Raw genomic sequence first — 16,521 nt, 5'->3', positions numbered from 1 at the left:
CGGCCCTATGATCCCTCCTTAATTTGTGCGGGAAACTAAACACTATATATGGCTTGGTGTGTCTCAAGTCGAGGTGGCGTTTTTGGATTGTTGGAGGTTATCTTGGCTGGAGTTTATTGATTGCGTAGAAAGGAGTTGGAGGTTGGAGATTCGTTTGTTGGTTAGATTTGCGTTTTTTTTTCCGTTATCTTTGTTGGTTTATATTTTTGGGACCTCGTTTCTTGATTTGGTAAGTTTTGTGAAGTCTAACTTTTGTTCAATTGTTGTTTCATTGTGTTTCGTATATTTTGTAATTTTTGGATCCCTAATTTCTTCTATTTTAGATTTTGTTTATTTTCGACCCCAAAGACCTTTTGATTTTGCATCTTAGATATTTGCTCTTGGTAAGTCCATTTTTTATCTTGTATTAGCGAACTAATTAGCGCATTTTTAGTAGTTACTCTTGTGACTTGTATTAGCGAACTAATTAGCGCATTTTTAGTAGTTACTCTTGTGACTTGTATTAGCGAACTAATTAGCGCATTTTAAACAGCTTAATAATCATTCTAACTTTTTGGTGGTTTATCTTTCGCTTTTTGAGCCAACATTTCGACCCGTTTTGATGTACTGTGTTAAATGTCGCTTTGCGGTTTTGCTAAATGGGTGTTTGGCATATTTTAACTTTGGTCTAGCACAAAATGTATAAACAAAAATGCACAGAGTGAAATGTGTCAAGTAATTTTGGTGTTTATTTTCAGTTTGGACGTATCATGACAATACCCCGGCATGTAAGCAGCAATGGATGGTATCATCAAGCTAAGTTGTTTTAATATAGTTTTTGGGTGGGTCAAAAGCCTTACTTTGAAATCTTTGAATTTCAGGTTGATCTGGGGCGGATTGTTCTGGCCATGCTCCCGGAAGCCGACCAACCTCAATCTCATCCCAGGCGTAGGCATCGTAGGCATGCAAGGCCCCAGATATTTCGAACACGTGTCACCCTTTTTGGAATGCCCGATGATGAGGTTTTAAGATGCTACCGTCTACCTCCCAAAATCATCATAGACACTCTCTCATTAATAGAAAGTGATCTTGAGCGGCAAATTGACAGTCCAACAGCAATACCACCACTGACGCAATTTATGGCGGTGTTACATTTCTGTGCCTCAGGATCGTTTCAAACAACGGTGGGAATAGTGGCGGGCATCTCCCAATCCTCCTTTTCCCGGATCCTGAGGGCAGTGATGGAGGCACTTTTCAAGCACCTCCATCATTTTATTCAAATGCCTTTGGATATGGGTGCCCTTAGTGTGGCCAAGGCCAATTTTTACCAAATAGCTGGCTTCCCACACATCATAGGGGTTGTGGATGGTACTCACATACCACTTCAGCCTCCAGCACGGCTGGAGGCAATATTTAGAAACAGGAAACACTATCACTCCCTGAATGTAATGGTGGTATGTGATGCCTCCCTCCAGATCCTGTCCCTGAATGCTAAATTACCAGGAAGTGCACATGACTCCTTCGTCATCTGGCAATCAGGGATATGGCAGAAATTAACCAACCTACAAGCTGGTGATGCGTGGCTTCTGGGTAAGTGGAGACCTTTAGTACATAACAATGTTAAGCTTGATACACAGTGTTCCTGATGTTGTCTCTTATTTTTCACAGGAGACAGTGGATACCCTTGCATGTCCTGGCTGCTCACTCCTTATTTGGCTCCCACACCAGGCCCACAAAGTGAGTATAATTCCGCACTTACAGCCACCAGGCAAGTGGTGGAGCGCTGTATCGGCCTTTTAAAAGGCCAATTCAGATGCCTCCACCGCTCTGGTGGCGAGCTCATGTATTTGCCGGATATGGTGTCGAAAATTGTGGTCCTGTGTGGGATATTTCACAACATCGCCATAAGGAGTTGTGTTGTGTCCCAATGCAGCCAGAGGATGCCTTACCTGAGGATGGCCCCCCCGAGGTTGGTCGGAGGTCAGTATGTGGGGGGGCCATACGCGATGATGTGGTGGCCAGATTTTTTAGGTAAGTTTGACCCAAACTACAGTGTTTATACCTAATGTGTTTGTGTTTGTTTGCGAACATCTAATTTATTTTTATTTTTTTCACCATCTTCTGTTTGTTCACATAATCTTTGCCACTCCAACGCTCACTACTTCCTGCTACCCTTACCAAACCTGGATCTGGTGATTTTGGGCATATATTCTGGAACCCATATCGCAACGCCATGTTTGTGGAATCATGTTGGCATGGTCCTTCGTCAACCAGTTCTTGATTGTTTTTTTTATTTAAATATTTTATTTGTATGTGTTGTATTTGAGATTATCACTGTTTTTTTTTTTGGGACTGACCACTTTGATTTCTCATTTATGTTGTGAATAAATGTTTGGAGAGTGAAATGGTCTTCCTTTTTTTGGACGTTAACAGCAAGTGTAACCAGGTTAACACACCTTACATTTGACTAAGGGGTAATCCAGTACTGACACCAGTTGATGTAAACTGAAATATGTTTTCAGGTTCCCAACCCACACCAAAAGGAAGCCTGTCCAAACCTTTGGATTTTGAAGATTGGCCTAAGCAGCTTGCACACCAACTAGGAACCTGTAAAATGTCGAAATATCTAATTGACACTACACCCAAAAAGGGAAATTACATTGTTACTGTTATGTGTTTCTTGTGGCTGTTTAACATAAAATACAAAACACAATCTAACTTTTAAAAAAGGGAAATCCTTGCAGGAACAGTCTACTTATGTCAGGGAAAACTATTTTTGTTTTGGAAAAAAAGAATGAGCCAGAACGTATATTAGAACTAAAAAATGTATTTAGAAAACGAAAATAAACAAAAAAAACTACTGGCGAAGGATGCCAGACAGCCGGTCAAGGCCCACAAGAATGCCAATGACATGTTGGCGCATCTGGCCAACACAATCGTCCACCTCTTGTCGACGCCTCTGTTCCTCTGTGGGTGAGAAAAGTGTGTGGATTAATAAAACAATAGGGAATCCACATTAAAAAAACAAAAACACAACGAAATCACTCCTAAACCGAAAAAAAAAAAAAAAAAAAAAGGGGGTGCTGCCAAAAATACAAGGCCTATGTACAAATTCCCACAGGTGTGATATGTGTATGTTGAAATCAGCAGGAAGAGGTAAAGGCAAACTGCTAAATCACCAAAAGTAAACCAAACAAGCACGAATAAAGGCACGACACATGATTACATACAAACAGTTTGTGGTTAAAAAAAATGTGAAAGAAAAACATACCGGGAGCCAAAACGGGAGCTCCGGAAGTCCCTACATGTTCCTCCTCGGAGGAGCCTTCATTCCCCAAAGAACGGGGAGGGGTAATGACGGACTCCGGGGAGGGGGTAATTGGAAGAGGGGTGGGTGGAGGAGAGGGGGAAGTGGGACGGAGGGGAAGGAGGCCCGACAGTTCCGGGAGAGGGTCTTGGAAGGCTGGGGAGGAGTGGGGTATAGGGGAAATATTTGGGGTGGAGTGTTGGCTGGGGGTTGGGGATAGTGGCCGGGAACGCCGTCTGGCCGGACGGTGACGGCGTAGTCTTGGCTGTCCTCCTAAAATATGTCAAACAAATTGAGGTTAGTTTCTGGGCAAATCCGGGGCCCAAATAAAAAAAAAAAACCACCAACAAAAAACATGCAAATAGGAGTAGAATGAAAAAAACAGAAATAGAGGGAAAACAAGCACACGCTGATATGAGGACAAATAATAAATAGGACAGACAGGAAAACATGCACACGCAGATATGAGGACAAATAATAAATAGGACAGACAGGAAAACATGCACACGCAGTTTGCCCCACAAACACAAACATGAAAATCACAATACATAACACTTACTTTCCAGGATCTGCATGCGAAAGCAAGCCAGCAAGCGGGGCGTTCGCCGTTGCAGGTCTGACCACCTGCGCTCCAGCTGCCCGATGTTGCGGCGTGAACCCAAGGACCGCAGGCGGGACCGTGCCTCCGCATACGCGGAGCGCTTCTGCCGGTTGGTGATGGGTGGAGGCTGGCTGGTGATACGGCGATCCATCACCTCCGTAAGCACCAGCAGCTCGCGCCTGGTGAATGCGGAGGCTCTCATGATGGCAATGGAGTTTTTCATACAAAACATTTTTGATAAAGTGTGCAAAAAATTTCTGATTGGCTAATGTATTTTGGAAATTAACAGGAGCAATTTTATTGGTTAGTGTATGAGTCATGTGTTCAACAGGGCCAGAAATCTCTGGAGAGTTATGATAGGCTTGATGCAGTGACATGCGTTTGCAAATTTAAATAAAGAAATGAACCCCGGAAAATATGCGGGGATCCACAGCAATAGAACAATTGTTTAATTGTGGTTCACATGTTTTTTGAACAATAAAAGCGAATGTTCCATCCGTACGTATTCTGCGGGTAAACACAAACACGGACAAGAGTAAAGTTTCTTGCATTGTGTTGAAAAAAAAAAAACAATTAAGCTAATTGATACATTGATTGGCATGATACGATTGAGGGAGGTAGGCAGAATAAAGGAGCAGGTAATCGACATCTGACAAGGCCACTTCCGGTTTCACTTGTGCGTGCGTTCCCTTCAAGCCATTTCGGGGATGTACGCTCGCTATTTCGCACGCTCGTTAGTTAGAGGAGGGGTCGCCTGAGTTTAGGGAGGAATTTTAGATGCGAACGAAAATACGAGCGAGCCATTGAATTTAAATAATTTTGTACGTACGCCTAACGTACGTGCGCCCGCTTGCGAGTGGGTCTGAATGAGGGCCCTAGTTTACTTTTTAACACAGTAAGTGCATTTGGGATGCTAGGTCTGGTTGCAGGGAGAGGGGTAATGACTAGGTTAGGATAGAGAAGCTCAATTTAAATTCTGCAACAGAGGGAGATGTAATTCATTTTTTTTTGTTATAGGTGCTAGGTAGAGGTGAAAGAAATAGTTGCAACATTTTTTGAATAGAAGCTTTGCGGCAGAGGTGTGACATTTAACTTTTTACTTTAGAATTCTGTATGTACACTACAATAAAATACATTGCACATGGTTGCCCTAAAGCCATCTGAATTTAAAATGATCACATTATTCCCTGTCTTGACTATTACAGTAAATCACATCCTATAATCCATTCCGCTCACCTATCTGTCCCTACTACAATCCATCCTACATGCTTACTGTTTCAGATCCACCGCACCACTGTGCAAATTATTAGACCATTTCTCCATATCCTCCAGAATCCAGTTGAAATGAATAATTCTTATAAATACTATTGAAATTACCTATTAGTGGAACCTTGGGGTGACCCCAATAGTGTGACAGCAGATGTGAAAATGGATGTTAGATCACACAGATGTTTTTATCCAGGATATTGGGGTTATCGGTAACAGCAAAAGTGGTAATACAACCGTGGTAACAGTGGTAACACAGTGGTGGTTACAATAGCTGTAATTGCAGGCAATCAGGGTCTTAATACTGGGAGTTAAGTACTGTGCATCAGCACAGTACCATGACACTCAACACAGTGGTGCATGCTAGGCGTGCATGCGCTATGAAGTCACAGGGTCAGAAGTCGGTAGTCCTTGTGACTACAGGGTACTTGTGAGTACCCTTGTGACTACCGGGTACAAGTGTCCGGGTGTATGCAATAGACAGTGTCAGAGAGAACTTCTCTCTAACAAATACAAACCTCAACATACCCCTTTCATACATCTCAACATCATCTTGAAGTACACTCACCCACTTTCTCTTAGTTCTTTTTTCTACTTCAGGGTCCATAGGGGGTCCACAGGGTTGACCTTGGGGTATAGCTGGATCTGGATCCACGGGCACCACGCAGTTAAAGCTTTGCTGCTCCCAGGATGCACTTGGGTCCGTCCTCTATACCCCGCCCCCGAGCCACAGCACCTCAGTTTTAGTTGGTACCCGGCCGGAGTCGGGTCACCCTGCGCAGTGGGGCTGCATAAGCAGCCCCTAAGCTTTATTTATTTTATTTTTTTAAAGAAGATTTTATTATTTTATTTTTACTGTCTTCAGAGCGGCAGCATCAGACTGTCCATCTGGACGTCCACACTGCCGCTCCAACAGCCCCGCTGGTGCTGCGACGCCAGTACTGATCCGGGGATCGCAGCGGGACCCCGGAGTCAGTGCCAGCGTGGCTCCGGGAGCTCCCACTGACTGCTGCCGGACTCAAGGGGCCAGGTAAGCCGCGTGCAGCGCTTCGCGCTGCGTGCGGGGAAAGCTAATGCAGGCTTCATGCCGCCGGTCTCTGGGGACAGACCAGCGGCGCTAGTAGCGGCGGCGGGCTCCCCCACTATGTGGCATACCCCGCGTGTCTGCTGACCTCCAGGGTGTAAGACCGGCGGGGAACCGGCTTCCCTGGGGGGTTTCATACTAGCAGGGGAGGCAGCCTTCCCTGCTTCAGTGCTCCTCCCCTCAGCCCAGCATGCCTTCTCTCAAGCGTGCTGGCATCACTGGGCTGTTATCTCCTGGCCACTCCTCCTCAGTGCTCTCCGGCGGCCATCTTCAAGCAGCATCGCAGAGCTCCCAGGCAGGCTTCCAGTGGACCAGTCTCCCTGCGTACCTCTCCCCTGATCAGGACAGTGTTCGCAGCGCTATAGCCCTCCCAGACACTGAACTGGGAGGTTGATTGTAGCGGAAGGTGCAGTGAGTAATATCTCTGCATGGTATGTGACTTTTGCTAGTACTGCTGTCTGTGCTTTTTTTCTACTTACTGTCAGCTTTTTACCTATCCCTTTCCTTCTCCTACGGCCCGCAGGTGTGTGGGGGAGGGGTGTTCTTTCTGTGTAACCTCACTTATATAAATCTACGTATTTGTGAGGTCCGTCACATACTGCGGTGTGCTCCTCAGTACCAGTTTGTGGGCTGTTCGGGTTGCATACTTGGGAGTGCGTGGGTGTTATACGCCTTACCTCGTTTCGGTGAGACACTTTTATTGCAAAAAAGTTTGTGTCATGTCTGATGAGGAGAATGAGCGCTCCGTGGCTCCTGTGTTGGTTTCCTGCCGACGCTGTTCGGCAGGAGTTGACGGGCGGATTTGTCTCAGGACGGTCTGTGTGGGCGGTGCCAGTTGGTACCTGGACCTTCTCAACCCCTGGTGGCGCAGGATCCTCCGTGGGCGATGTTTACGCAAGTGCTGGCGTCGATCGCGGACCGACTTGCGGTCCCGACTGCGGCCCCTTCTAGGGCGTTGCCCCAGCCTACCATCCCCCTTTCCCCGGGTGTGACGCGTCTGGTGCAGTCTCCTCCCGGGTCTCAGACTGTGGGTCCTTATGCGGGTTTGCCGGTATACGTGCAATCCCCCACGGTGCCGCAGCAGTCGATGGTACCTTTTCAGGGCTATCCTCAGGCAGCCTTGGGTGGACGTCCTCTCCAGCTCTGTTCAGAGCCTGGCGGCTTCGTCATCGGCTTTTCAAACTATGTTGCACAGTGATTTGCCCCCTTGGGCGTCCAAGCGTTCCGTTCCGGCTTCACTGGCGGCTCAGTTCACGGACACGGACGTGTCTTCGGATGACGGGGAGATCCATGAAGACTCTGACTCGGATGCCGGGGCCCAGGAGGTGGAGGCTAAGTCTTCCATTAATGTGCCGGCATTGGTTAGGGCGGTGCGGGCCATCCTTCACATTGAGGAGGATGTGCCGGCCCCCAGGTCAAAGTACCCAAATTTTAAAAAGGCCAAAGTAGCGTCGACGGTTTTTCCCCTGTCTGATCAGTTGACGGATTATATGGCAGGGGCCTGGCAGTTGCCCAGCAAGAGGTTCCAACCGCAGAAGCGGTTGGCTTCGAACTATCCGTTTCCAGAGGCTCATTGCAGGAAGTGGGAAACTCCTCCCGCAGTGGATTCCCACGTTACCCGCTTAATTAAAAGCGCTACGCTGCCTTTGCCGTCAATCTCCTCCCTGAAAGATCCCATGGATAGGAAGGTGGAGACTTGTTTGAAGTCTATCTACTCTCTCTCGGGGGCGGTGGCCCGTCCGTCCATGGCCATCTCTTGGGTGGCTAAGGCCATCGAGAGCTGGGCTAATGCTTTGGAGGGTACCTTTCCGGAAGATGCTCCGGAGATCCAGAGAGCGTTGATAGGTCAAATGAGGGATGCGGCTTCCTACATTGGGGAAGCATCGTTAGATGCAAGCCTGCTGACCACTCGGGTGTCGGCTGCAGCTGTGTCGGCGCGTCGGTCCTTGTGGCTGAGGTCTTGGAGAGCTGACGCTGACTCCAAAAAGGGGCTGGAGGCCTTACCTTTTAATGGGGAGTTGCTGTTTGGTCCAGACTTGGACAGAATTGTGGACACTCTGGCTAAATCTAAATCAGCCTTCCTCCCTTCGGCTTCTGCACCTACCAAGGTTCGGAGCTCTGCTTTTCGGTCCTTTCGGGTTCAGGGCAAGGCCAAAGGTCAGTCCTTCCCGAGGCAGTCGATGACCAAGGCCGCTTCTAAGCCCAAGAAACAGGCCTGGAGTGCCAGGCGCCCTTCTTCCAAGCAGGAAGATAAACCTTCTGCCTGATGGGACGGGCCTCCCTCTGGGGGACCCCAGAGTGGGAGGCCGACTTCTTCTATTTGCCCAGTGCTGGCACAATACCACCATGGATGCCTGGGTTCGAGAAGTGGTCTCCCAGGGGTACGCCCTGTCTTTTCGGCACAGACCGCCCCACCAGTTTTTCTGCACGAGTCCTTCTCTGGATACGACCAAGTCCTTACAGATTCAGGAAGCTATAGAGTCCTTGCTGACAGCAGGGGTCATTGTTCCCGTTCCTCAATTACAACGAGGGACGCGGTACTATTCTTCTCTGTTGCTGGTGCGGAAACCCAATGGTTCTCATCGCCCTATCCTCAACTTGAAGTCTCTGAACAAATTCCTCAGAGTTCCCAAGTTCAGGATGGAAACGTTACATTCCAACATTCTGGCGATGGAACCGGGGGATTACATGGTGTCCCTGGATATCCAGGACGCCTACCTCCATGTTCCGATAGCACCTTCGCACCAGCGGTATCTGAGGTTTGCTATCCTTCAACACCATTATCAGTTCCGGGCGCTACCCTTTGGTCTCTCCACGGCACCGAGGGTGTTCACGAAGATTATGGCGGTCATGGCCGCACATCTTCGGAACCAGAAAGTATGGCTGCTGCCGTATCTGGACAACCTCCTTGTTGCTGGCGAGCTCCCCGGAGGTACTGCTTCAACATCTCCACCTGATGATCGCTTGCCTACAAGCGCACGGGTGGCTGATAAATTGGAAAAAGTCCTCCCTGATTCCATCTCAGCGGATGGTTCACTTGGGAGCCCTGCTGGATTCTCGTCAGCAAAGGATCTTCCTGACCCCTGAGAAGGTCTCCTCCCAGCAGCTGAGGATACACAGTTGCCTGAGCAGTTGCCGCCTGTTGGTCCATTCGGCTATGAGAGTTCTGGGCTCCATGGTGTCAACATTCGACATGGTGGAATTTGCCCAGTTCCATTCCCGGCCCCTGCAGGGGCTGATTCTATCGCGGGTTACCTCACCGGATCCGCTCTCAGTTGCTGGTGTTGTCCCCGGAGGTTCGGCAGTCTTTGGCTTGGTGGCTTCAAACACCTCATCTGGTCGAGGGGCGCCCCTTTTGGATCCCGGACTGGGTCCTGCTCATGACGGATGCCAGTCTTCGGGGTTGGGGGGCAGTGACCGGTTCGTTGTCACTTCAGGGTCGTTGGTCTGCAGAAGAAGCTCTTCTTCCCATCAACATTCTGGAACTGCAGGCAGTATACCGGGCCCTGCAGTCATCCGGTCCCGCTCTTCACGGAAGGGCGGTTCAGGTGCAGTCTGACAACGCCACCACGGTGGCGTATATCAACCACCAAGGAGGAACTCGCAGTCGGGCAGCGATGTCGGAGGTGTCTCGCATCCTTGCTTGGGCGGAGTGTCACATTCCAGCGATCTCGGCAGTCTTCATTCCCGGAGTCCTCAATTGGGAGGTGGACTTCATCAGCCATCACGACGTGCATCCCGGGGAATGGTCGCTTCACCCAGAGGTGTTTCAGCTACTCGTGGACAGGTGGGGGCTGCCGGAGCTGGACTTGATGGCCTCCCATCACAATCACAAGTTGCCCGTGTACGGGTCAAGGACAAGAGACGCAGGCGCCAGTCTGGTAGACGCGCTGTCGGTGAAATGGACGTTTCACCTGGCGTATCTGTTTCCTCCGATATCCTTACTTCCTCGGGTTCTGCGGAAATTCAAGCAGGACGGCGGCACGCTCATGCTGGTGGCTCCGGCATGGCCCAGACATCCTTGGTACTCCAATCTGAGGCGTCTCTCCATCGACGCTCCGTACCTTCTTCCTCAGCGTCGGGACCTGTTGTCTCAAGGGCCCTGCCTTTACCTGGATCTGGGTCGGCTGTCTTTGACGACGTGGCTCTTGAGACAGCCGTCTTGAGGTCTCGGGGCTTCTCCAGTTCGGTTATTGGTACCATGCTCAGGGCACGCAAGCCTGCTTCAGCACGGATTTATCACAGGGTGTGGCACACTTACTTTCAGTGGTGTGAGTCCAGACATTATGATCCTCAGGTGTTCCGAGTTTCTAGGATCTTGGAATTTCTTCAATCAGGATTGGACCTCGGCTTACGCCTTGCATCTCTGAAGGTTCATGTGTCCGCCTTGTCCGTGTGGTTTCAACGGCGGATTGCAATACTGCCGGATGTTCACACCTTTTTCCAAGGTGTTCTCAGGATCCAGCCTCCCTTTGTGCCTCCTGTGGCTCCTTGGGACTTGGCGATGGTTCTGCGGGTCCTGCAGGGTCCTCCGTTTGAGCCTCTTGAATCGGTGGAGCTCAAGTGGCTGACGTTCAAGACTGTTTTTCTCCTGGCAATTGCTTCTGCCAGGAGGGTGTCAGAGTTGGGGGCACTTTCCTGTCGCCCCCCTTTTCTGATTTTTCACCAGGACAGAGCCGTGCTCCACACTCGTCCTGAGTTTTTGCCCAAAGTGGTTTCCAAGTTCCACATTAATCAGGAGCTTGTCATGCCAGCTTTTCAGTCACCTGATCTTTCCGCTGGTGAGGCTTCCTTAGATGTAGTCCAGGCACTTAGAATCTACGTGGACCGGACTGCTTCAGTTAGGAAGTCGGATTATTTGTTTGTCCTCTTCGGTTTTCACAAGAGGGGTTGGCCTGCCAACAAGCAGACGTTAGCCCGTTGGCTTCGTTCAGTTATTTGTGAGGCTTATGCACAGGAGGGTTTACCTGTGCCAGCCTCTGTTAAGGCTCATTCCACTCGTTCTGTGGGTCCCTCTTGGGCTGCTAGACGTGGCGCCTCCGCTGTTCAGCTGTGTAAGGCGGCCACTTGGTCTTCCATTCAAACGTTTTTGAGGTTCTATGCGTTTGACACCTTCGCCTCTCAGGATGCATCCTTTGGGCGCCGGGTACTCCTTTCAGCACAGGAGCGTCCCTGCCCTTAGTTGAACTGCTTTGGGACATCCCCAAGGTCAACCCTGTGGACCCCCTATGGACCCTGAAGTAGAAAACAAGAGATATGGTAAGAACTTACCTTTGTTATCTCTGTTTCTACGAAGTCCATAGGGTCCACAGGGCGCCCGCCCTGACGCACCTGGCTTCATATGGGCTGTGTGGCTGGTCACCGGTTTTCCGTCTCCCATTTCTGTGAGTATGGTTTCTTGTGTGTTCCAGTCTTCCTTCTCTCTGTTTAGTCTCCTCCTCCGGCCTTGGCTGCTTACCAACTGAGGTGCTGTGGCTCGGGGGCGGGGTATAGAGGAGGATGGACCCAAGTGCATCCTGGGAGCAGCAAAGCTTTAACTGCGTGGTGCCCGTGGATCCAGATCCAGCTATACCCCAAGGTCAACCCTGTGGACCCTATGGACTTCATAGAAACAGAGATAACAAAGGTAAGTTCTTACCATATCTCTTGTTTTAACCTATTATGAGTTATAACATGCAGTCAAACTCATCAAATCTTTAAATCCTCTCTGAAAACCTTTACCTACTATCCACAATGCCTTTTCCTCTCTCCTTCTATCCCCATGTTACCTACCACCACCTCATATCCTCCCTATCCACTATATCTGTATTCTTCCTCATCAACAAGGACAAATTCCGCATCCTTCCTTCTCTTGCCCTCTAGACCCTATTCCCTCCTACCTTCCTCTCTCCATCTTATTGAATCCTGCTACTATCTTGCCCACCATTATAAACTATGCCTCTCCCTTGGTTCTGTCCTCTCCTCACTTGATATTGACTCTCTCTCCAACTCTCACCCTTTACTCTCTCCACCCCATGTCTCCAAGCTTCTTAAGAGAATATTCTGCCTAACCACATTGCTTTCTTCCCACTCATTATTTGACCATTTTAAATCAGGTTGCTGTCTCTCCGCTCCACTGAAACTCTACACCCCCCCCAAGACCCTCATGCTCCTTGAATTTTTAGCTGTCTTTCAAACTGTCAACCACTCTCTCCTCATGAGCAGCCTCCATTCCACTGGACTCTGCAATCAAGTCCTTTCATAAGTCACCTACTACCTCACCAACTGCTCTCCACTTCTGACTCCACCTCCCCCTTTCTTATTCTACCTGTAGTTGTCCCCCAAGGGTCCATTCTTGGCCACCTTCTCTTTTCCCTCAAAACATCCTCCATTGAAAACCTCATAATTTATTTGGTTTTCAAATACCATTTATTTGCTGATGACACTAAAATATACCTCTCCTCCCCTGGCCTCTTTTTCTTTATCCTCGCTCATGTCTCTAACAGTCTTTTTGCTATTTCTTCCTGAGTGTCCCAACAGTTCCCAAAACTCATATGGCCAAGACCAAACTCATCGCTCTCCTCCATCCAGTGTCCTTTTCCCCTCTCCCCTCTCTCTCTGGGTAACATTTCCCTATCTACTGTCCTTTATGTTCTCTACCTCAGTGCTCTGCTCTCTCCTTCACTCTCCAAATTCAAGCCATCCTCAATGCTAATGCTCCCACCTCCAAGATCCAGCCCTTCTTCATCCTCTATGCATCCAAAACTTCACAAACTCATCATATCTTGACTAGACTACTGAAACATACACCTTTCTGGACTCCCTCTTGCTTACCTCCCCCATTTCAGTCTATCAATGATGCTTTTATCTCATTTTCTTCTCTTGCAGTATGGCGTCTGCCTCCCCCCTCCGCAACAATCTTCACTTGTTCCCGATCCTCCTCTGAATTCAGTTCAAACTCCTCCCAGTGGCACTGCGTATAGCAGAAAGTGTTTCCCATGTGAAGGCACTCTTTCATTCTGCCTGATTTGCCTTGCTTCTAGGGGCTACAGCCAATGCAGTCCCTGTAAGCTGGATTGTATCGTTGTGTGATTTGTGCACCTGATCACACTCTCAACAGAAAAGGTAGGAGCTGCCACTGATAAGGAATGATACTATTTGGGGCCACCAATGATAAATAGGCCCTCTATTGTTAGACATGGAGGAATCCCAATCTTCCCATGACATAAGTTATTTATCACATGGGAAGATTTAGAAAATCCTATATATTTAACCAGACTCAGGGCCTGAATCAGAGTTGTTATTGTGCTATTGCCACCACAGTTACAATCCTGTATGCAGCTGCTCTTTGTAAATATGCACAGGTCACAGCCGCAGGGGATTGCATTGAGACGCCCACTGGTTGCATCTCAAATCTAAGCAGCTGCATACAAATATGCAGTTCGGTCGCAGAGCCTTTGATTATCCTTCTGCTGAGTAGCCCTATGGTCACCGAGAATGGCCGCAGGAACTGAGGCATCGTAGCCATATTTCTTGCGAACTGGATCGCAGACAAGATAGTCCTGCATTATTAGCCAACACTCTCCGTTGCCTCCCCCAAACACTCCTTGACTGTCAATCACATTGCGAATAAAGACTTTCAACCTATGACTACGGTAATGTATCTTCACGCATGCGAAATGAACATGGACATAGAGAACTATTCTAAATCATGCCCTCAGCACTAATCTCACATTGTTTTCATCCGTACATCATAATAGCACCTTTTTGTTTTTGTTTGTTTGGATAATTTAGAATTTTTAGAATTAATCCAGAAACAGGAAGAGACCAGTAAATGAATATTAGAAATGAATAAAACAGGCATCTGGAGATTTGTCCAGAACTATTATAACTCTAGAATAATCTTGTGACTTTAGGCACTGTAAGTACTTTTACCCTAACAAAAGCGCACTGGTTATCTGTATTTTTCCAACTAATGCATATTTCTGCATAAACTCTATACAAGTAATTCATCATATTTCATTATAATTAAGTTAAAATGTGTTACATTTTTATTGTAATTAAACTCATTCTGCCTTTTACTTTTACCGCTTGCATAGATATGCTCCGTCACCAGTAAAATATCTCAGCACAGTATCCTTCCAAATTCCTCTCCAATGTCACTGGGATGATAATGCATATTCATACTAATTCATTATGCATGTACGGTTGTGTAAGGCAAGCAGGTCATAACTGATAGGTGGCTACTTAACTCTATTGTGAGTAGAAATGGGACCTGCTTATGGAGTTAGAGCAATAATTTGGCCTTTTAAATTGATTGTCACCTATAACCCTGTGCCAGTTTCACTCATTTTAAATATGCATCAGGTCCTGAAAAGAACAATCCAAACTCTTAACTAAAAAAAAGTATTGTAACATTCATAGATGTATAGTACATGTAAATAGTCACAGGAGTTATAATATTAGACATTGTATTACAATGTCCTGAGGATGCTACAATTGCTGTAGAGGCTGCATTGTGCCTGTCTGGAGCATCTAAAGGACGCTCCGGCGGCGCTGCAGCGGCACCCTGCTAGCCGGAAGCGAAGGCCGCGGAGCAGCGACGGTGCCCCTATCCCTGTATGTGTTTACTGGTAGTGAACTTGCAATACTTCATTTCTTATTAACGTGATAAGCAGCGATAAGAAATTAATTATCAGGACCAAGACTCATTAATGAATAAATATGCCACTTAGTGGCAGGAAATTAGGTAATGCAAAAAAAATGTAAAAGGTGAATAAATAAGTGACCCCAAGAATTTGGAATCCAAGGGCGTCCACACAGGCAGGCTTGTGTATTCCCATCCTAGTGTCGTCAGGTTCATGTACTCTATATAAATGCCTGGCTGACCTGGTCTCCTGTAATTGAAACCTGCACTGCGGCAAGAGCAGAGCTTAATGACTCTGAAAGAGGGGAACTATCTGTGCCTAAGGTGATGTCACCCAGATGAAAGAATTCAATTACCAAAGACCAGCAGCGGACAGAACCACACACTCCAGTATTGTGGTATCTGTGTATTGACTGCAAATGTACCAGTGCTAGTAGCAAATTTCTCAAAAAAAACCCAAAACAAACAAGGACTCCATAGTGCCGGATAGTATAGTCTGGATGCTGTGCATACACCACTCATTACACCTAGCAATGTGCAGGTGCATTGGGGAAAAGAGCACAGGTCATAGACTACCATAGAAGGTGATATGATCAGCTAAATCATCCTTCACCATATCCTCCACAAACTCATATGTGTTTTGTTTGATTCCAATAGTGAAAAGTTCTGATGAACCCTTAACATTGTGGGAGGGGGTGAATTTCCTGGTATTGTATGGTTATAGTCAGTCCATATGTGTCAAGGTTAAGACTAATTGTTACATAATGGCATTAAGTGAACATCTTCACCCCATGTTGCAGCATTTCTCCCCTGACTGTAGGGGTACCTTTCAGGATGACACTACCCCCATCCGTAGAGCATGTGTGGATACCAGTAGTATGATGAACATGACACTGATGTTAACCATATCTTATGGACGTCTCAGTCACAAGATTTGAATCCAGTGGAGAATTTACTGGATATTCCGGAAAGACACCTGAGACAGTGTTTCCCACCCCCAACAAACTGGAGTCAGTGACTTACTGTACCTGTGGTAAAAATAGTGCTGCATCCATCCAACACAATTGCAGACATTGGAAGACTAAGAGGTCTATGTACTAAGCAGTGATAAGAGACAGAGTGAAAAGTGATAAGGAAGTGATAAGGTGCCAGCCTATCAGCTCCCAACTGTCATTTTTTAAACACAGCCTGTGAGATGGCAGTTGGGAGCTGATTGGCTGGCACCTTATCACTTTCTTATCACTTTTCACTCTGTCTCTTATCACTGCTTAGTACATATACCCCTAAAAGTCTTTACTGGCTACACATAGAGGTCCAATGACGGGATGCAGTCGGCATCCCGGCAGCTAGGATGCTGGTGATCAGAATGCCGACTCTGGAATCCAAACACTAGTCAGAATCGCCGCGTCAGCATCCTGACTGTAAGTATTACAATAAGGTTTAGGGTTAAGTGCCAAGCGCTAGGGGGAGGGTTACAGTTAGGCTGGGGGGGGGTTAGGTTTAGGCATGCGGAGGAAAGGGTTATTTTTAGTCTGCGGCGGAGAGAGGGATAGGTTTAGAGGTAGGGTTAGTGTTAGGTGTCGGCATTCTCACCTGATTCAGAGATGGAAGGAATTACGCAGCCTCACACAAGCGGCTGTGCAAATCTGTTCATTTTA

Source organism: Taudactylus pleione, unplaced genomic scaffold (assembly GCF_031769625.1).
Source record: "Taudactylus pleione unplaced genomic scaffold, aTauple2 ptg000519l, whole genome shotgun sequence".
NCBI classification, from domain to species: Eukaryota; Metazoa; Chordata; class Amphibia; order Anura; family Myobatrachidae; genus Taudactylus; species Taudactylus pleione.
The sequence above is the reverse complement of the archived record's forward strand: the minus strand, read 5'-3'. Positions refer to the sequence as shown.